This window comes from Grampus griseus (genome assembly GCF_964374135.1).
Source record: "Grampus griseus genome assembly, chromosome: 7".
In the NCBI taxonomy this organism is placed as follows: domain Eukaryota; kingdom Metazoa; phylum Chordata; class Mammalia; order Artiodactyla; family Delphinidae; genus Grampus; species Grampus griseus.
The window spans coordinates 111,780,074-111,802,038 of NC_139001.1; the positions used below are offsets into that span (position 1 = coordinate 111,780,074).

Consider the following 21,965-nt stretch of genomic DNA (forward strand, 5'->3'; position numbering starts at 1 on the left):
TCCGTGGCATGTGGGATCTTCCTGGACCAGGGCTCAAACCCATGTCCCCTGCATTGTCAGGCGGATTCTTAACACTGCACCAACAGGGAAGCCCCTGGGGCTTAAAGTTCTAACCTGCTCATCACAAGCTTGGTCCCTCTGGCAACCAGCCCTACCCTGAAGTTATCTAGGGGCCCATCATCTCATTAACATAAACTTAGATATGGCTGAAAGGGGTTTATTATGAATAAAAAGACAACAAAAAGACACCCCTAGTACCTCTATCTCTCAGGAAATTCCAAGAGTTTTAGAAGTTCATATGTTTCTTATTATATCACAAAATCACAGCCCTTTGGTCTCTCTATCCTTAGCCCTTTCAGTGTCAGCTGAGGAAAGGACCAAAGCCATTTTACCTCACTGGCCACCTGGAATTTACCCAGTACCTCCTTAATATGGCCAATACAACCCCCCACGCGCACCCTAGGCTTTAGCCTCAGCACCCTGTCCACCTAACTAAGTCTAACTCCACTTACATCTAACAGACATAAAGCAGCCCTAGAACACAGCTGCACACAGCCCAGTAAGGTGCGCACTGGTGTCAGCAGGTGGAGTGGCCAGGTCAGAGCAGAACACCAGAAGTCATGAAGAAAAAGGTTGATAAATTTAACTCCATAAAAATAAAAATCTGAGTGGCAAAAAATAAAGTCAAAAAGACCAATAAAAGATTAAGAAAAATACGTTTTACAACCATATATATGGCAGCAGTGAGTTAATTTCCTTCACATACAAAGCTCACTTATAACAGAAACAACAATCATTTGGCAGTTCACAGGAAAAGAAACATGAATGGGCAAAAAACTCATAAGCTACTCCATTTCTCTCTCAATTCAACTAACAAAATTCAAATCACAAGTTAACAACATTACCTATCAGAGGGCCACAAATGAAAAAAACTATGATACCCAGAAAGGAGAAAGCATAATGGCAGGAATGAAAACTGTTGTTAACATTTTGGGAGGGAAATTTGACAATACCTATCCAAATTTTAGATATTCATATACTTTGACCTAGCTTTCTCACCATTACTAGAAATATGCCTCATTGATAAACATACACAGGTTCACCAACACATGTGTAACACTAGCCCCAACCAAAGGGCTCCACGAAAGAGGACTGCTTAATGAGCACCTCCACTCATGGCATATTTATGCAGATGTGAAAAGGAATGAAGTAGAACAGTATGTGCTGATGAGCACACGTAGCTGATACCCACACAGCTATTTTCTGGAAGGAATCATAAAAACTGTTAACAACGTGTACCTCTGAGGAGAGGAATGAGGCAGTGCTGCATATGTGTCAGAAAAGAGGGTGACTATTCAGGCCTATTACACCTTTCTGTACTATTTAAGTTTTTTAAAACAACTTGCGGGGCTTCCCTGGTGGCGCAGTGGTTAACAATCTGCCTGCCAATGCAGGGGACACAGGTTCGAGCCCTGGTCCAGGAAGATCCCACATGTCACGGAGCAACTAAGCCCGTGCACCACAACTACTGAGCCTGCGCTCTAGAGCCCGCGAGCCACAACTACTGAGCCCGCGTGCCACAACTACTGAAGCCCATGCACCACAACAACTACTGAAGCCCACGCACCTACAGCCCGTGCTCCACAACAAGAGAAGCCACTGCAATGAGAAGCCCGTGCACCGCAACGAAGAGTAGCCCCTGCTCACCACAACTAGAGAAAAGCCCGCGTGCAGCAACAAAGACCCAACGCAGCCAAAAATAAAATTAAATAAATAAATTTTAAAAAAACATTTGCAAGTATTGTATCATTTTATTTTTGAAATCAACACATATTATTTGGAGGTTGAGATTATGGGCCACTTTTGTTTTCTACTTTAGCAGTTTTAGGTATTCTCTTTAAGGCACAAAGGTTTGGAAGGTTAGCAAAATGGAGCAGAAGCCCAAGTGGGCACTTCAAAAGAACAAATGAGTTCTCCTTCATTTAACTTTCCCCATGTCTAAGAATGGCTCGAGTCTCACAAATCATCCTATATTCCAGCATCTCCAAAATCCTGTAATCTGAAGGTTCTTAGCCTCCCTGCAGTTTCTGCAAATTCATGCTGTCTGTCCTCACCAAGAAAGGAAAGACGTTTTTCATTTTTCCCTCCCACATTTAGGTACTCAAACGTACAGTCCCAGATGAACTAGATGCACAGTCAGTCTCTTCTCTTTCTCTCAGTGCTTGTTCACACTGCTCACTGCTGCTGCGAGACACCTGCTGACAGTGAAGGGACGAGCCTGCTGACAGTGAAGGGACGAGCTGACTGTTGAGATGGCAGCGCTAACTGCTGAGTCACTGACTCACCCAACCAGGGATCTCCCGCTAATGCAAGGCTTTCCATTAAGCAAAACGATGCGTTTCTTCATTATTTAAACTGAGTTGAACTAGTTTCCTGCAACTTGCAGCCTAAAACATCTTAAAACAATCATTTACTTCCAAAAGGATTCGAGGCACAGAAATAATACCAACATATTTTCATTCAACAAATATTCTTTGAACATCTAATGTGTGCCCAGCCTTGCAGCAGGCACTAAGGATACAGCAGTGACCAAGCTAAAACCCCTGCTTTCATGTTAGCTTACATTCTAATGGAAGAAACAGGTTACACTTGTAAGCTAAAAAGATAGAGGATGGAGTGTTATAGATAGCATCACATCTCTGCAGTGATACTATTACCCCAGAACATAAAACTGGAAGGGTATATAACTCGTATTCAACTCATGCCAAATCCTGGATATTTATACTAAAACTTCGTACGATCATAACATAAACTCATTTATTTTTCTTTGGAAAATAGCTGGGAATAGATCACAAATTACTTGTAGAATGTATTGGGAGCTACCTAGATACAATACAAATTTAAAACCTGACTGAAATGTTGTCATACAACTTTGCTGGTACCTTCTGAGTTGGTTATGGAACCAAATGAACAGTGCAAAAATGTGATGCAACAGGAAGGAGTCTCCCGAACTTCTGTGGTAAATTTTTTTAAATCTCTCATGATTCTTGATATTAATTTGGCTGTTATTTGCTGACAATCATAATAGTCAAAATGTCAGCTCAGCCTAACAATGATATTAAGAACAGCTTCATTTATTCACAGGTCTTCAAGAATCCGAGTCCAACAACTTTAGGTGGCTGTAAGATTAACACCACCACCAGTAGCATCCAGGAGAATAAAGAGTTAAAAACAGAGTTCCTTAAGGACCTAGAGCTTTCCAGTTATCTACTAATTGTATGGGTCAGCATCTGAGTCGCCAGATATTGTGCCTATGTTTTCTTCGGCATTTCTTTGGGGTGAGGTGGGGTTTCTTTTACTTCTCAGGTAGATGTGGCTCAAGGGATGTCAACAAGAGAAAACTGGGGCTTCCCTGGTGGCGCAGTGGTTAAGAATCCCCCTGCCAGTGCAGGAGATACGGGTTCGAGCCCTGGTGTGGGAAAATCCCACATGACGCGGAGCAGCTAAGCCCGTGCGCCACAACTACTGAGCCTGCGCTCTAGAGCCCGCGAGCCACAACTACTGAAGGCTGTGTGCCTAGAGTCTGTGCTCCGCAATGGGAGGAGCCACGACAATGAGAGACCCTCGCACCACAACGAAGAGTAGCCCCCGCTCACCGCAACTAGAGAAAGTCTGCGTGCAGCAACGAAGACCCAACGCAGCCAAAAATAAATAAATAAAATAAATAAATGTACTAAGAAAAGAGAAAACTGAAAAGCCAACTTGGAAATCAATTTCAGGCCACTGGAGTCAAGAATTTAAAATGGAAAAAAAACCTTCTCCATCAAGAGGACAACATTATAAACATATCTCTGGCGTGCCTATATAAAATAGTTCCAAACTATTAAAGAAAGAGAAAATTAGATTACAAGGTAGAAAGAAACCTGAACTGAAATTAGCAACAGAAACCCAGGGCTTTTTATAAAAGGCTAGTTGTTCTGCGGACTCAAGCAGCTTCTTATCTGGTATCATCCTGTCTACCGTTAGTCATTATGTGAAACAATCTCACATGTCCAGATCTTTATCTCTAATACTGGTCTCCTCTAAAAGGAGCCAGTACTCCTTGAAAACGAGCTGGTTACAATTCAGGGACAGGACACCTCAAGATGTGCCTAAGTTGTCTTACTGTCAAAAAAACAAAGATGATTTCAGGAAAAAAAAAAGTCAACCAGCTGAAGAAACGGCATCTAATGCCCAAATTGTGACAACATGGGTGCCAATGTGAAAATAATAATTATGGTTCATTAGAACCAACTGAGACTAAAAGGCATCCTAAGTATAAAATGATTAAAACCATATACATGACTATAGAATGTTTTAGAGAAACACACCTTCCAATGTGACTTCAATTTCACAACTGGGGTGGGGGAGGTGCGGGGTGGGTTAAAAAAAGGTTAAACACTTTGATTTGTGTAATTCCTTCCTCTCAGTAAATAATTCAAACAGTTATTGAATTAACAAGTAAGAGATGTTTGTTGTTTACTGTCTAAGATGTTAGGATTTCTTTTTAAGACAAGAAGTCTAGATTTCTGAGTTAAGGACTCAAGTGTACTGCTACATAGGCAGCAGAGAAGACCGCAGGAACAGGTTTCAAACCATCCTAAAACTTACACTGCTGGGGAGAAATGACTCCTGGAAAAGAACCCTGGATTCACACCCTCAGCAATGCGCTGAGTTTGGTTACTTGCACTTTCTGGGCAAGCACTTACAAGCCAATCTCCAGAAGTCAGAAGAAGCCAAGAGGATATTAAAGGAGCTTCCTGGACGTCCCTGGTGGCACAGTGGTTAAGAATCTGCCTGCCAATGCAGGGGCCACAGGTTCGATCCCTGGTCCGGGAAGATCCCACATGCCGTGGAGCAACTAAGCCCGTGCACCACAACTACTGAGCCTGCGTGCCACAACTACAGAAGCCCGCACACCTAGAGCCCGTGCTCCACAACAAGAGAAGCCACCGCAATGAGAAGCCCGTGCACCGCAACGAAGAGTAGCCCCCACTCACCGCAACTAGAGAAAGCCCACATGCAGCAACAAAAACCCAACCCAGCCAAAAATTAAATAAATAAACTTATTTTAAAAAAATAAAATAAAGGAGCTTCCTAAAGCACCTGTGGTGTCTTCACTCAGATCAGGCAACATTATCAGCCAACAGTCATCTTCTTGGGGGACTGAGGCTGGACATTTTACCATCTAGCAGAGACCGCAAGATGGGCAGTCCTCTGAGGGCAGAAAAGTAAGTTCTTTATCTCCATTAAAGGGGTATGTGTCCTTTGTGCCTACCAGCCTCTGCTGTCAGGTACCGTGTTGGTATCCCATCACCACTGGAGCATACTGCCTCATCAGCAGGAGCACCCTCGCCTCTGGCTCCCAACCCATAAGCAAGATGTAACACAATACAGACCCCCACACTGGGCCATGTAAGTAAGAGACGCCAAGGGTAACAAGTACTTAAATAAGCAGCTGCCTCATCTGCTCCCAAATGACCCACCTCACCTATGCTGGACCACAGCTAAATCCTTCTATCTAGAGTCTGTCCCCTGCCAAGCTCCTCCAATGTATCCTGAACCCTGAGCACAAAGCAGAGGAGGAGAAAACATTGCCTATCACTCAGCCTACTTGCCCTCAGTCTTATAGAGTATTCACATGCCACTGCTTAAAACAGGTACCCTACTCATTAGCCTAGACCAATTCCTGGCCCTGAATCCTGCTAGCCTGCCCTGCGTTGAGGTTACCTAGGACCAGTGCTCTGAAGGGAAAAAGAAAAAAAGGCAGACTTTAAAAATCCATCTTCCCGGGCTTCCCTGGTGGCGCAGTGGCTGAGAGTCCGCCTGGCGATGCAGGGGACACGGGTTCGTGCCCCGGTCCAGGAAGATCCCACATGCCGCGGAGCGGCTGGGCCTGTGAGCCATGGCCGCTGAGCCTGCGCGTCCGGAGCCTGTGCTCCACAACGGGAGAAGCCACGGCAGCGAGAGGCCCGCGTACCACAAAAAAAAAAAAAAAAAAAATCCATCTTCCCATTTTTCCCTCTACAGTATATAGAAATATTACATATTTCTGGAAAATACATATTTCTTGATACTAAACACTACAAATCACATGAGAGTTATTTTCAAAGACAGAAGACACAACAGTGACATTAAAATGAGAATCCAGGGATTTCCCTGGTGGTCCAGTGGTTAAGAATCGCCTTCCAATGCAGGAGACACGGGTTCGATCCCCGGACAGGGAACTAAGACCCCACATGTCGCAGGGCAACTAAGCCCACATGCCACAACTAGAGAGAAGCCTGAACCACGCAACGAGGAGCCCGCGTGCCTCAGCGGAGGATCCCACATGCTGCAACCAAGACCCAACACAGCCAAAACTAGAAATCAATAAATATTTTAAAAATTTAAAAATGAGAATCCAAGACAAAAGATCTATGAATAACGTAAAGATCACCCATGCTGGTGACTGCTTTGCTATTTCCAACATTAATGACAGATTAAACACCTAACTCTGCTCTCTCCTGAAACGCAACTAAAATGACAGTTAAGGGGAAAACAAGGCATAAATCCACAAACACAAAGAGAATCGCAGCAGAGACAAAAGCAGATTAGATGCTAAAAACGCTGAGAAAGTTTTAAAGGCAAATGAACAAGTAGTAACTAATATAAAATATAAAAAGCTTTCTCTGCTTTTCATGTGCTAATAAGCCAAAACACAGCAAGCCAACTCTAGCCACAGAACACTGTAAAGATTCAGAAACTGGAAGTATGAGATAATGCTGAAGGTGGGGAAGAATATCAGAATTTACTGAAAGTCTTTAAGAAGAGTTAGTAGGCCCTCTACACATCCAGGCAACGACCCTCCCCAATCCTGAGGATCGTCTTTCTGGAAAAGCTGAAACACTGAGGCTCTAGTCTTGGGGACACCAGGGGTAGCTGAGAGTGGAAGAGAGATGCCAAACTTAGAGGAGTAACAGAGTAAGTGAATGTCTTAAACTCCCTGTCCTCTTCCTTTACTTAACTCCCAGACTCTCTAGCTCTGGACGAAGGGCACAGCCAAAGGTTCATTGATACTGACATTTTTTCTATAAAAAAACTGGTTTCCGGGCTTTCCTGGTGGCGCAGTGGTTAGGCATCTGCCTGCCAATGCAGGGGACATGGGTTCGAGCCCTGGTCCAGGAAGATCCCACAAGCCACAGAGCAACTAAGCCCGTGTGCCACGAATGCTGAGCTAGTGCTCTGTGGCCCGCGAGCCACAAATACTGAGTCCATGCGCCACAACTAATGAAGTCCGTGCTCCGCAACAAGAGAAGCCACCGCAATGAGAAGCCTGCACACCGCAACGAAGAGTAGCCCCTGCTCGCCGCAACTAGAGAAAGCCCACGCGCAGCAAGACCCAATGCAGCCGAAAATAAATAAAATAAATAAATTTATTTTTAAAAAGATATTAAAAAAAAAAGCTGGTCTCTGCCTAAAACCCTACAGGGATTCTCATCAAGTGATAAACTTTAAACAAACACATGAACTTTCAATCAGTTTTTTTAATATCTTAAATAGAAACAGCATGTATGTTCAGACATCTGAGGAAGCTTAAAGAGACTGAAAAAAATAAAAGCAAAAAAACTCAAAAACCTCACAGGAATCAGAGACAATTGCAGGGAGCAAAGGAAAAGTTTTTAAAAAATTACTATTATCAGAAAGATGATACACAATATTGTAACCAAAAAACAAAACCAAAATGTTCTAAAATAGGAACATTCAGAGCTCTCAGTTAAACGTGATTAACCAAAATTTAAAATAGAAGAACTGAAAAGATCATGATGGAGGAAATCTCTCTGAAAGGAAAAAAAGAAAAAAAAAGGCCAAGAGATGAAAAAACTTACAGGATAAGCCTGGGATATAAAACATCCTGCTTACAGGAGAGTTTCACAAATAAACCAGCAAAAGAAGTATAAAAAAAAGTACTATACAAACATTTTCCAGAACAGGACAATACATTTCTAGACACATTTCTAGACAATATATTTCTAGACACATTTCTAGACATTTAATGAGTGTTCATTAAGATGAATTTTAAAAGATCCTCGGTAAGGTTTATAACTGAAATTTCAGAACTCTACGGACAAAGAATAGAACCTAAAAACTTCCCAGAGCAAAAAGGAGGTCACATAAAGGATAAACAAAGCATTAGGGCATCTTCATCAACAATGCTGGAAGCTGGAAGGCAATGGATCAATATCTTCAAAATGCTGAGAGAAAATTATTTTCAAGCCAGAATTCCATACCCAGTCAAATTATCAATCAAGTAGATAAAATAAAGACATTTACACGCATGCTGAAAGACCTAAGATTTACCTTCCATGTACCCTACCCTGTTTCCAGAGCCTAGCGAAGAATGTATTCCACCAAAATGAGAGCATAAACCAAGAGGAACTAGGGGATGCAGGTGAGGGAAAGTCCCAGGGAGACAGCTGTGCCACAGGCCTAGAAAAGAAACCAGTCCAGACTGGAGGACAGTGTTGGGGGGCGGGGGAGGGGAAGGGGAAGGGACAGAGCCTGACATCTAAGAGAGTCTGGTGGACTCAAGAAGAGTGTTTACAGGAGGCAGAAGTCTTCTATGGCAAGAAGTCAAAGATTACATCTAAATCAACAGCAATGTTATCATGTCCCGAATATAAATGTAAAAAAGGCAGCTAAGAAAAGGTGAAAATGTTTGTCTCTAGTTAATGGAAAGGGAGTGAGTATTTTTTGACTCTGAGGTTTAAAGTGCTATTTGGCTTTTCAATCTATGTATATGTATTATTTTGATAAATGTGAACATGTACGCAATAATTTGAATTATCCTCAAACATACAAAAAAAAAAAAAAAACCCTAGATGAACACCATTTTCTTGAACCTCCCTTCTAAGAGTTCTTTAAAATGGGGGGAGAAACTTAGTATATTCTTAGCAATCAAAAATCATAAAGTATGATTTTGATAATATGCTTTGAAAAATTCATAGAGCCTAATGTTTCATAATACAGGCTTTGAAGTTAAAAGAACTGCGTTTATATCCTGGCTCAGTCACTTATAAATTACCTTGGGCAAGTCATTTAACTTTTCCAAGCCTTAATTTCTTCATCTACACAATGAGAATACTAACATCTACTTGATAGGATGTTTGGAAAATTGGGTGAAATAACTTGTGTTTGCATAGTACCTGTTAGTTACTAAAACTAACGAATGGTAGCTGCTCCCACGGCAATTATTACTACTATTTTTGCTATTATTTCCTCACTATCCACCTGACTAAAATTTGCCTAAAACATTCTAGAAGACAGAAGCACATCAGGCTGCTTCTCAAATAGCTTAGAAGACTTAGTAAGATGTGCCTGACAGTCAAAATTTGAACACATACCTAGAAGGAAAAAAAAAAAAAATCAAACCAAAAACCTTCCCAGAATACATAACTAAATTAGTCTCTGAAGGAACAGGAGTAGCTTTTGGACGTACCTTGTTGAACTCCACTCTCCATAACTTATTTCAACCTTTCACTATTATTTATACCCTGGAGCAGGATCTAATGCATAAACTAAAACTCACTAAAGTCTGATCTGCTGCTGGTCTCTAGAGGATGCCAGCAAACTAGTTGCAAAATAGCCACATTACTCACATGCCAATAAAACCTACAGAAAGTTTTAAAAATACAAACCATATTCAACAATTCAAGTTTTTGAGGTTTGTTTGTTTGGCCACGCCTCGAGGCTTGTGGAATCTTAGCTCCCCAACCAGGGACTGAGCAGTGAGAGCCAGTCCTAATCACTGGACCGCCTGGGAATTCCCCAATTCAAGTTATTTTAAAATATGAACTCAAATCACTGTAAAAATCATTGAATCCAAAAGGGACCAACTTAAGAGGTGGAAAGAATATTGCCTTTGGAATCTGACAGTTTGAACTGAAAACCCACTTTGCCTGGCTCCTCTAGTTAGCACTCTATCTTCCCAAGGAATAATATGACTACCTCAAGAGTGATATCTGGGGACTTCCTGACGGTCCAGTGGTTAGGACTCCGTGCTCTCACTGCCAAGAGCCCAGGTTTGATCTCTGGTCGGGGAACTAAGATCCCACAAGCTGCGAAGCGTGGCCAAAAAAAAAAAAGAAAAGAAGAAAAGAGTGGTATCTGTTCTTTCTGTACCACTGACCTACATATTTCACAAATTCAGTCCCTGAGATTATCAGGAAATCTACCTACAGAATGTGTTAACTAGAAGAACTATTATTTTAGCTGTGAAAGTTGTTTCCTTATCAAAGAGAGGAAAACTCTGTTCTTCAAGGACTCCAAAACGACACAGGGGACAAGAAGGACTGGGTGATCCATCCCAGTCAGTTCATATGTGGTGTTGGCCATTTCAGGTAGCAATCAGTTCTTAATAACAAGCCCAATAATAAGCACTCATCAAAGGACAGACAGACTAAAACAAAGAGGCAAGAAAGTTCAACTCTGGCCTCATGATCAAGTTCAGAAGCAAATACACAACAAATAAAACATGACTGGTTCAACTAGCCCACTTTTTGTAACATTTTTAATAGTTTATTTTACTCAGCAGTTTTTGGCAGTTACTGACACTAATAAAGTAATTCTTTAATTTCTTTAGACATCCAGTAAAAAAGAAAAAAGACAGAGGAAAGGAGAAAGAACCCAAATATTAATGTAGGATGGCAAGCTAGGAAGTATAGCAAACCTTCCAGAGAGTCAAGAAAAACTTCTCTACTCAGTGCTCTGTGGTGACCTAAATGGGAAGGAAATCCAAAAAAGAGGGGATATATGTATACGTATAGCTGATTCACTTTGCTGTACAGCAGAAACAGAACATTGTAAAACAACTATACTCCAATAAAAATTAATTTAAAAAAAGAGAAAGAAAAGAGAAGAAAAACCTCTGTCTTCCCCCAAGGAGTAATATGACTACCTCAAGAGTGGTATCTGTTCTTTCTATACCACTGACCTATATATTTCACAAATTCAGTCCCTGAGATTATCAGGAAATTTACCTACAGAATGTGCTAAACCATTAAAAATATGCTAGTAAAGAACCATTGTCAGGTTCTGAGCTCTTTTCTGCAGCCTCCTTCAGGAAGCATTTACTGACCACCTACACTGTGCGAGACACTCTTATCTGCCAGGATAATCCTGCAACATATGCTTGATTCCTGCCCTCAGAGATGGGGGGAGTTAAGGAATCACTACCCCACTGAGTAAACACCAAGCACAAGGGAAGCCCAGACAAGCACCTGCCCAGCTCTCTTCCCAATACCCACCTCCCATCAATAACCATCAGCCCAGCCCAGGCGCCACTCCTGAGCACAAGAGAACCAGTCGCAGAAGCACATGCACACATACACAGATATTTTGGTCATTAATTTGTCAAACATTAAGCGTCGTAAATAAACAGGTAGTTAACAGTCCCAGCTTGGGCCCTAATTCCCCTCGTGACTTTTACACAAGTCACTTCCTGCATTGGCGCTGGTTTCCTCAAAGACTACCAAGACCCAGGAACTTCCCTCCCTTTAGACTAAGCGCCGCTCCCCCTGGCAGAGGCTCCACCGCGTCCTAGACAGAGGAGGTATTAAAACAACGAAAGCTTCTCAAGAGTCAACAGCGTTTGGAATTAACCACGCATGTTCCCCTGGATCTTTTGACACTGTGATCATCCCACCTCATTCCTTTCCCCCACTCACGCTGAAAACCTGGAACTCTACTATTCGGTCATTTATGCAGACTTTTCTGTGTAAATTACTCTATTTTTGAGTTAAAAGCAAACAAAAAACACTACTCTGACGCGAAATGAAAACCCCTGACCTTCGGGGTTCCCCATGTAGTTAGGTGAGAGAATCAAACGTGGAAAAAGACCTATAATACAACACCAAGCACTTAGAGCCAACGACACTGCAAAACCAAGAGTAGGTGAAAGGAGCGGAGGCGGGCCCCACCCGAGAGCGCACAGCTTCAATGCCATTCCGGACTCCTTAAGGAGGTTGCGACCTCCGGGCGGCAGGATAACCAAAAAGAGCCCCAATCCCCTCGACCAGACGGGCTGCAGGGCCGGAGACCTGCGCCCCGCGGGCAGAAAGGCGGGGTGGCCGGCGGGGATCACCTGCAGGAAGGGGGGCGGCAGCAGGAGCGCTCTGGCGGGGCGGGCGGCTCCAGGGGAGACTCTAGACTGACCGGGGGAGGGGGAAGGGGAGGGGGGTCTGCTCCGGAGGGGCGGCGAGCGGGCGGCTCTAGGGGAGGCTCCGGAGGGATCCGGGGAAGGGAGGCGAGGGGGAAGGGGAGTGGGGAGGAGAGGAAGGAAGGGGAGAGGAGAGGGGAAGGACTCGGGTGGGGCTGGGGGGCGCTGACGGGAGTCTCCTGGAGAGGCTCCGGAGGGACCGACGCCCGGTGTGGGGAACGGAGAGCGCGGGCCTGGGGTCTCCCTGGAAGGGCGTGGGGTGGGTGAGCCCGGCCCGAGGGGGTCTGGGTCGCCCGGACCAGACAGGAACATTCACCTGCAAAGCCTCCGGCCGCAGCCACGTACCGAAGCAGGGTGGGAGCGCAAGGACACTGCCGGACTCCTCGGCTCCGACTGCCTCACGCCAGCGTCTTGGCTGCCGTCCGACGGCACGTCTCCCCGGCGCGCATGCGCACGGCACGCACTGCAGGCCGGGAGGTTCGGTGGGGCCCGGGCAAGCCTGGCTGTTGCGCGGGGTGCGCAGGCTTAAGTTTCACCTGAAAAGGAACTGTAGGCCCCGTGATCTTGCTTATAAGTACCACCGTCCAGTGAAAGAAGCCAGGCAGGGCTCTTTAGACAAACGACTGACTCTAGAACTGCTTCGGGGAAAGTACAGCTGATTGGAGGAGCATCGTGTAGCGCCAGAAGTGCGGAATGCTCAAAAATAATGCGTGTAGGCCTGTCAAGGGACATAGGAGTCAACCTGAAACAGCTTCCAGTGCCCAAACCTGGCACAGTTATAACTTAGAATATAAAATAAGTATATTAGAGTCCATTCTGCTGTAAATAAATAATTAAATACATTACTGGGGAGAGGAGCTAACTCTTCCTTATAGAAGAATTCTAATTAATCATGCTCCATACAGAGGGTGTATTAATCTCCACCCACGCACCCCTGAGCGTGGGCTGTGCATGGTCACTTCCTCCCAGAGTGCAGTGTTGGAAAGGGGAAAAATAACTTCTACGGAGGAGAAACCTGACAAACGCTACTCAACCACGTGATCAAGGTTAACATCAACAGCAATAAGTCTTGTTGATAGTATTTACCCTTGATACGACATAATGACAAGGTCACTTTTCCTGCAGTCTTACTCCCCAAAACAAGCATAGCCCCAGTCTAACTATGAGAAAAACAGCAGACAAATCCCAATTGAGGGATATTCCACAAAATACCTCACCAGGGACTTCCCTGGTGGTCCAGTGGCTATGACTCCGCGCTCCCAATGTAGGGGGCCCAGGTTTGATCCCTGCTCAGGGAACTAGATCCCACATGCTGCAAATAAAAGATCCCGCGTGCCGCAGCTAAGGCCCAGCACAGCCAAATAAATAAATGAATAAATATTAAAAAAAAAAAACACCTCACCAGTATTCCTCAGAACTATGAAGGTCATGAAAAACAAAGAAAGACTCACATGCAGTGTAGTGTCCTGGATGGGATCCTGTAACAGGGAAAAAAAATGTTAGTGAAAAAAATTGTAAATTCCAAATAAATTCTTGATTTTAGTTAATTGTAATTATTAGCTATTTTTAGTTTTGACAAGTGTACCGTGGTTATGTAAGATGTTAACTTTAGGGGAAACTGAGTGAAGGGTATAGTCCCTCAGTATCGTTGGGGGATACTGACCTCTCTCTGTAGAGCTACAAGTCTAACTCTGACTACCTTCAGTGTTAGGTACCTATCTTTCAGGGATTTGGAGTGTCCAAAAATACACTAACATATTGTCTTTGAGTGATGGGATTGTGCATGACTTATTTCTTCTTCCTACTTTTCTGTACTTTCCAAATTTTCTTTAATGCATCACTCAAACAACTTAAAAATCACTTTAACAACTTAATAACAAGAAAAATAATACTTGAATCCAGTTTGGTGAAGGTAGATGCTCTGGGAACTGGAGCAGGTGCACCCACTAGTAAGTTTTCTGGTTAATAAAATTGGCTTTCTGTTCAAGCCTGCTGACAAGAAAATTACAGTAGGGAGAAGGCTAACATTGGGTAAGCCACACATCTCCCAGTACAAAATATGTGGCCAATACTGAAAGGTGTGCTTCAGGGAACCACACTGGGTCTCTGCTTCCATCAGCTGCTTGACTCCTTGGCTCCATACAATGTGTGGTCCTCAACCCAGTCAAACCAAATTATGACCTGATTAGCCCCACTTCCCAATTACTAGTACTCTTTCTTTATTGCAAAAAAGAAAGTGATAAGTTCTTGTGGTTAAAAAAGAAAAGCTAAATAGGACATGAAGTAAAATATCATCCCCCTGCCAATCCCACATAATCTGGAATGAGAATCTTCCAAGTAACAGGAGGTAATAGACATCCTTTTATTTCCAGCTTCCTTTACCTTTTCTAAATGAATCACAGCTCTCATGTTCTCTTTGTTGGATTACTTTTTATTTTCCTGCAGCACCTATCTATCTATCTCTCTATCTATCTATAGCAGATGTGCCACTTAGGGTAGAGCAGCTGGACTTCACCAGCCCCACAATTTTCATCAGTACCCCAAATCCATCCCAACAGACATACAATTCTAGTGAGAACAGAGTGTGGGTTGAGCCAAAGCAAAGTCCAGCTCAGGAATAGGAAGCTCGTCCACTGAGCTTGATACACCTTTGCTCCTCCTATGAGGAAATGCTGGAACTGCCTCTATTGGGTAGGAAACAATGAGTTTTGTGCACTTATATTTGACTTTATTTTGCCCTCGACATCTGCTGAGAAGCCTTGGCTTTCTTCAGTTGAGTCAATTTCTTTTGAGGAGAGCAGTTGGGTTTTTGCCCACTGTAAGCATGAAACTCCCAATGCACACAAGAATGGGGAAGGGAGATGGGGTGTAGCTGTGGCACAGGCAGCCTTGCAGTTACTGTTCTTGTTTACAGGCCCATTTCTCACCACCTTTCCCCTCTGCCCCCATCACACTTGCTCTGGGTTGCAGGTTTTTCTGCCTATTTGAACCATCCACTTGAAAGTGAGTCCTTTCCCTCCCCCACCCAACCAGGGCCTCTACTACTGCTTCAGTTTTCTGTGCTGCCTATTATTTTTTAAACATCTATCATCTATTTCATAAAAGTCTAAGGAGAAAATAGAAGTGTAAAAGTGTATTCTTGATCTGCCGTCTTGAATCAGAAGCCTCCAACCCCAATTGCTTTCTCTCATGCTCAATTGTCTAAAAATGTTTGGTTAACTGACAATGCCCTTAACTTGTTTTCCAGGACTTTTACAAATACGTTTTCTTTTACCTTAATAGGGCCTTGGAAGGGAAGAGACATAGATCTCTGTGTTCAACCCAATGTGCAGAACCAAAACAGAGTTTTGTGCTCTCAAAAACTTTGCCTCCAGCTAGATGGTGAGCAGAAAACAGTGCTATTTTCCTATTAAACCCTCAGTTTATATATAGTTGACAAGAAAAACACTAAGACTCCAATATAAAAACAGGCAAAGGGACTTCCATGGTGGTCCAGTGGCTAAGACTCCACGCTCCCAATGCAGGGGGCCTGGGTTTTATATCTGGTCAGGGAACTAGATCCTACATTCCACAACTAAAAATCCCACATGCCGCAACAAAGATCCCATGTGCTGCAACTAAGGTCCGACACAGCCAAATAAATAAATATAAAAAAAAAATAAAAGACAAAGGAAATATGAATAAATCATTCACAAAAGAAAAAATGTAAATGCAACAAATATTTTTAAATGAATCTTGCCTGCAACCTAGCAATTGCAAATTAAAACAAATGAAATATAGATTTTCAGTGATCAAATTTTGAAAGATTTTTTAAAAATTTAATCAGCTATACATATACATATATCCCCATATCTCCTCCCTCTTGAGCCTCCCTCCCACCCTCCCTATCCCACCCCTCTAGGTGGTCACAAAGCACTGAGCTGATTTCCCTGTGCTATGCAGCAGCTTCCCACCAGCTATCTAAAAGATAGTGGGAAATTTTAAAGGATTTTTAGTGAAATACTCAATAGAAGGATTTAATGAGACGGTCACTGTGATACACTTGCTTGTGCAAATGTAAATTGGTACAATCCTGGAATAAAATTTGATAATATCAAGAGGTTTAAAATACTTCATACTTGGGAATTCCCTGGTGGCCCAATAGTTAGGACTCTGCACTTCCATTGCTGAGGGCCTGGGTTCAATCCCTGGTCAGGGAACTAAGATCCCCTCAAGCCGCGTGGCACCACCAAAAAAAAAAAAAAATACTTCATACTCTTTAAACCAGTAATTCTTTGAGGCAACGATCCCATAATAAACAGAAACTCCAACCAAAAATTGTTTACAAGGATGTACATCAGGTATGTAAGAAATGGAAATTAAAACAATCCTGAATACACTACTATATATAAAATAGATAAGCAACAATGATTTACTGTTTAACACAGGAAATAATATTCAGTATCTTGTAATAACTTATAATGGAAAATAAACTGAAAAAATATATATATATCTATATAACTGAATCACTTTGCTGTATACCTGAAACTAACACAATATTGTAAACCAACTACTTCAACTAAAAAAAAAGAAAAATCCTGAGATACAATTTCATACCTACCTGTTTGGCAAAAATCTAAAACTTCATGGTAAATGTGACAAATATGTGAAGGTACCAGAGTTCATATCTTAGTGGGGATAGTGTAGCTTGTTACAAACACTTTAAAGAACAATTCAGCACTACCTAGTAAGTTTTAAGGTGCATGTACCCTATGACCAAACAATTCTGCTTCTAGGCAAGTGCCTTAGCATAGTATTTTCAAACTGTCTGACTCCCACCTACAATAATAAATTTACTTCATAACTCAGTACATAACATATGAGTAAAAAAATTTATATAAAAATAACTTTTTACCAAACAATACTTACCCTTACTCTTGTGCCACATGCTCTACATTCTTATTTTCCAGTCTAATCCATGTTTAAAAATGCAGACAATGAATCACTAGATTGATTTCGTGACCTGAGCCTGGAGTGGGCTGGTGCTCATGATTGATTATCTATTGCTGCATACCAATCTACTGCAAAGCTTAAACACCTTATCGTTCTTGTGTCTCAGAGTACTCTGGGTTGCTATTTCCTTTATGTTAACTAGTAAGATCAAAGCGAAATAACCTTGTTGGAACTTCAGTTGTTTGTCAATGACGTGAGTGACTTCTTTGCTGAATAGGATAGTAATAGTTTTTTAATATTAGGAGAATATTTTGTAAATTTTTTTTGTTCTACTCACAATGTGATGCCTACAGACACCACCCCTTTTAAATTTTAATCTGCATTATTAATATTATCTCCATCATATGCATAAATCTATAAAATTAACAAAACAATAAATCAAGCCCTGATTACTATTATCCCATGAGTTGCATTCTTGCCCTGGCGGATTTCAGGCTCCAGAGGTGACGCCCAGGGAGGGAGGCAGGAAGGGAGCCCTCAGCCTAGTGTAGCTCCAAGTTTCCACCTGGCAGGTCCCAAAGCTGCCAAGAGCCTCAGGGTACAGGCAACAAGACGGTAATGAGGAAAGGGTGAATTTTGAGTATTTATTCCTTTTGTCTTTACATCAAGTTCCTATAATTCAATTTTTAATAAAGTCTGGCTTGCCAAATTCCTGAAAATGTGTCCCTTGGATTCCGGGAGCCAGTATAAGCATTGAAAGTCATCCCGCACACCACTGAGCTTGATTAGCTGTTGTTCTCCTGAGGGTAGATGCGTGGTCTCATCCCAGTTTTTGGTTATTAACAATAAAACTGCTGTGAAACCTAAGTGAACATCGACAGATGAATGGATAAAGAAGATGTGGCACATATATACAATGGAATATCACTCAGCCATAAAAAGAAATGAAATTGAGTTATTTGTAGTGAGGTGGATGGACCTAGAGTCTGTCATACACAGTGAAGTAAGTCAGAAGGAGAAAAACAAATAGCATATGCTAACACGTATATATGGAATCTAAAAAGAAAAAAATGGTTCTAATGAACCTAGGGGCAGGACAGGAATAAAGACACAGATGTGGAGAATGGACTTGAGGAAACGGGGAGGGGAAGGGTAAGCAGGGACGAAGTAAGAGAGTAGCATTGACATATATACACTATCAAATGTAAAATAGCTGGCTAGTGGGAAGAAGCTGCATGGCACAGGGACATCAGCTTGGTGCTTTGTGACCACCTAGAGGGGTGGGATAGGGAGGGTGGGAGGGAGACACAAGAGGGAGGGGATATGGGGATATACGTATGCATATAGCTGATTCACTTAGTCATACAGCAGAAACTAACACAAACGCCGTAAAGCAGTTATACTCCAATAAAGATGTTAAAAAAACTGTTATGAAAATTCCTGTACAATTCTTTGCATTAAGGTATGCTTTCATTTCTCTTTGGCAGATACCTTCAATTTGCTGGGTGATAGGATAGGTGTATGCTTATTTTTTTTAAAGAAATGACCATACATTTTTCCAAAATGATTATATCATTTTATACTCTCATCAAAATATAAGATTTTTATTTATTTTTAATTTAATTTTAGAACATGTAATATATTCATGCAGTGCAAAAGAAAAACAAACCTTGAAAATGATCATTCTCACCTGTATCCCAGATTTGCTCAGGGTCCACTCAGTCCCTAGTCTCACCACAGGTAAGCACTGCTGCTATTTGGTGGGGTAAAAAGTACCTTCAGTTTTTTAAGTAAAAATAAAAGACACATTTTTCATTTTCATCAAGAACTTTATTGAACAACGTATTCACCCTTTTGTTCCACTACCTTCTGCCAATTTCCAGGCAATTTCACAATTCCATCTTCCCAAAACTTTTTTATCTTTTTGAGCAAAGAACTGTTCCAGGTGCCATTTACATTCTTCCCGGGAATTGAAATTTTTTCCATTAAGAGAATTTTTTAAAGACCGAAATAAATGGAAATCCGAAGGCTCAATGTCTGGTGAATACGGCGGATGAATCAGAACTTCCCAGCCAAGCTGTAACAGTTTTTGCCTGGTCATCAAACAAACATATGGTCTTGCATTATCCTGATGGAAGATTATGCGTTTTCTGTTGACTACTCTGGACGCTTTTTGTTGAGTGCTGCTTTCAGTTGATCTAATTGGGAGCAGTACTTGTTGGAATTAATTGTTTGGTTTTCCAGAAGGAGCTCATAATAGAAGACTCCCTTCCAATCCCACCATATACACAACATCACCTTCTTGGAATGAAGATCAGCCTTTGGTGTGGTTGGTGGTGCTTCATTTCGCTTGCCCCATGATCTCTTCCGTTCCACATTGTTATACAGTAGCCACTTTACATCACCCATCACAATTTGTTTTAAAAACGGAACGTTTTCATGACGTTTCAGTAGAGAATCACATGCGGAAATATGGTCAAGAAGGTGTTTTTTGCTTAACTTTTGTGGAACCCAAACATCAAAGTGATGAACATAACCAAGCTGGTGCAAATGATTTTCAACGCTTGATTTGGATATTTTGAGTATGTCGGCTATCTCCCATGTGGTACAATGTTGATTGTTCACAATTGTTGTTTCGATTTGATCGCTATCAACTTCAACTGGTCTACCCAACCATGGAGTATAGTTCAGCGAGAAATCTCCAGCACGAAACTTCACAAACCACTTATGACATGTTTGATCAGTCACAGCACCTTCTCCGTACACTGCACAAATCTTTTTGTGCGTTTCAAACCTTTCTTGAAATAATAAAGCATAATATGCCGAAATTGTTGTTTTTTTCTTCCATCTTCAATATTAAAATGGCTACACAAAAATTCATCAATTTTGATGTCTTTTTTTAAATGCATGCTGATATGACAGCTGTCACATACAATCTAACTAAATTGTTTCAAATGAAGTTACAGACAACTAAGCGCTACTAGAGCCGTCTTACAGAAAAAACTGAATGAACATTTTGGCCCACCCAATACTTTCTTGGATTTTTACAATTATTTGTGTTTGTATGAAAGTAAATACAAATATATATTTTCATTTCCCCTTTTTTTACATAACCTTCTTTAGCACAGTTGAATCATTTGGCTAAGTCTGCCATAACAAATACCACAGACAAGACAATTTAGACAACAGAAATTGATGTTCTCACAGTTCTGGAGGCTGGAAGTCCAAGATGAAGGTGCTGACAAGATTGCTTTCTCCTGAGGCCTCTCTCCTTGGCTTGCTTGGCTTGGTCATCTACTCACATGGTTGTCCATAGATCTATCTTGTCTGTATCCTAATCTCCTCTTCTTATAAGGACAGCAATCAGATTGGATTAGGGCCTGCCCTACTGACCTCATTTTAACTTAATTAACTCTTTAAAGGTTCTATCTGCAAATACAATTCCATTCTGAGGCACTGGGGTTTAGGGCTTCTGCACATGAATTGAGAGTAAGGGACACAGTTCAGCCCATAACAGCAGTTCTACTCTTTGCTTTGTTCATTTAACAGTCTACCTTGAAGATATTTCCTTTTCAGTATATAGAAAGGTTGCTCATTTCTTTCTTGAGTTATGGAGTATATTACTCAGTCAGTCCTTTAGGACAAACACTAGGGTTGCTTAGGGTATTTTCCTACTCTTAGCAATACTGCAATGAATAAACTTGAACCTATTTCATTTTACACTTCAGAGAATTTCTTTGTAGAGCAACTCCCAGAAGTGGAATTGTTGGATGAAAAGTTTTCTGTATATTTGTTCTTGATACACATCATCAAATGGTCCTCTCTCCATTCCAGCAATGTGTCTGCTTCCCTACAGCCTCAACAATAGTCTTTTTTTTTTTGATGCTTGCCAATCAAATAGGTGAAAAGATGCTACCTCAAAGAGTTTTAACTTGCATTTTTCTTTTTATGAGTGAGGCTGAAATTTTTTTTTCATAGGTTTATGAGCCACATTTCTTTTTCTGTGAACTCTCAATTGCTACTGAGTTTTAGGACTTTCTCTTACTGACTTCTGGAAGCTCTTTGAATATTAAGGAGACTAGCCCTTTGACTATGATATGTGTTGGGACTATTTCTTCCTCGTTAATCATTTGTCTTTTTACTATGCTCATGGTGATTTTTGTCAAACCAAAGTTTTTCATAGCCATGGTGTCTGAATTTTGAGAGGCAGTTTAAAAAGGCTTTCTTTACTCCATGGTTTAAAAATAATTTTCCATGTTTTCTTCTTGTTCTTTATGATTCCATGGTTGTACATTTATATCTTTTTTCATTTGGATTTTATTCTGGTATGGTGTAAGGTATAGATTCAATTTTACATTTTTTCAGATGGCTATATTTCTGTCCCAATACCATTTATTAAACAGTCCATCTTTCTGCCCAGTGACTTGAGATGTTACCTTTACCAGATACCATCTTCCTAAAATAATTTGTATTTCTGAATTTTCTGTTATATTCCATTGGTCTATTTATGCATCTGTGACACACTGTTGATTGAGAATTTTAATTAAATTTATGCTTTCTTGTCTGATAGGTTTAGTAGCCCCCTCACTATTACTCCTTATTTTCAAAGTTTTCCTGGCAGTTTTTTTTGTTTTTTTTGTTGTTGTTGTTTTGGTCACGCAGGACGGCTTGCAGGATCTTAGTTCCCCAACCAGGGATTGAACCCAGGCCTTTGGCAGTAAAAGCGCAAGGTCCTAACCACTGGGCCGCCAGGGATTTTCCCAGATATTCTTGCTTTCGATTTTTCTTGTTGATTTTT

The 21,965-nt window shown here is 41.6% G+C and overlaps 1 protein-coding gene across 3 annotated transcripts in view; it reads right to left on the reverse strand.

Annotated features, from left to right (window-relative positions):
• Positions 1 to 12,663, reverse strand: part of PLEKHB2 (pleckstrin homology domain containing B2) — a 49,681-nt gene extending 37,018 nt beyond the window's left edge. For 2 of the 3 annotated variants that reach the window (XM_082657793.1, XM_082657791.1), the window contains exon 1: positions 12,552 to 12,663. The gene's annotated coding sequence lies outside the window, so the exon portion shown is untranslated. The remainder of the gene's footprint in view (positions 1 to 12,551) is intronic. The other variant, XM_082657792.1, reaches the window with a different exon arrangement.
• Between the last annotated feature and the right edge of the window lie 9,302 nt (positions 12,664 to 21,965).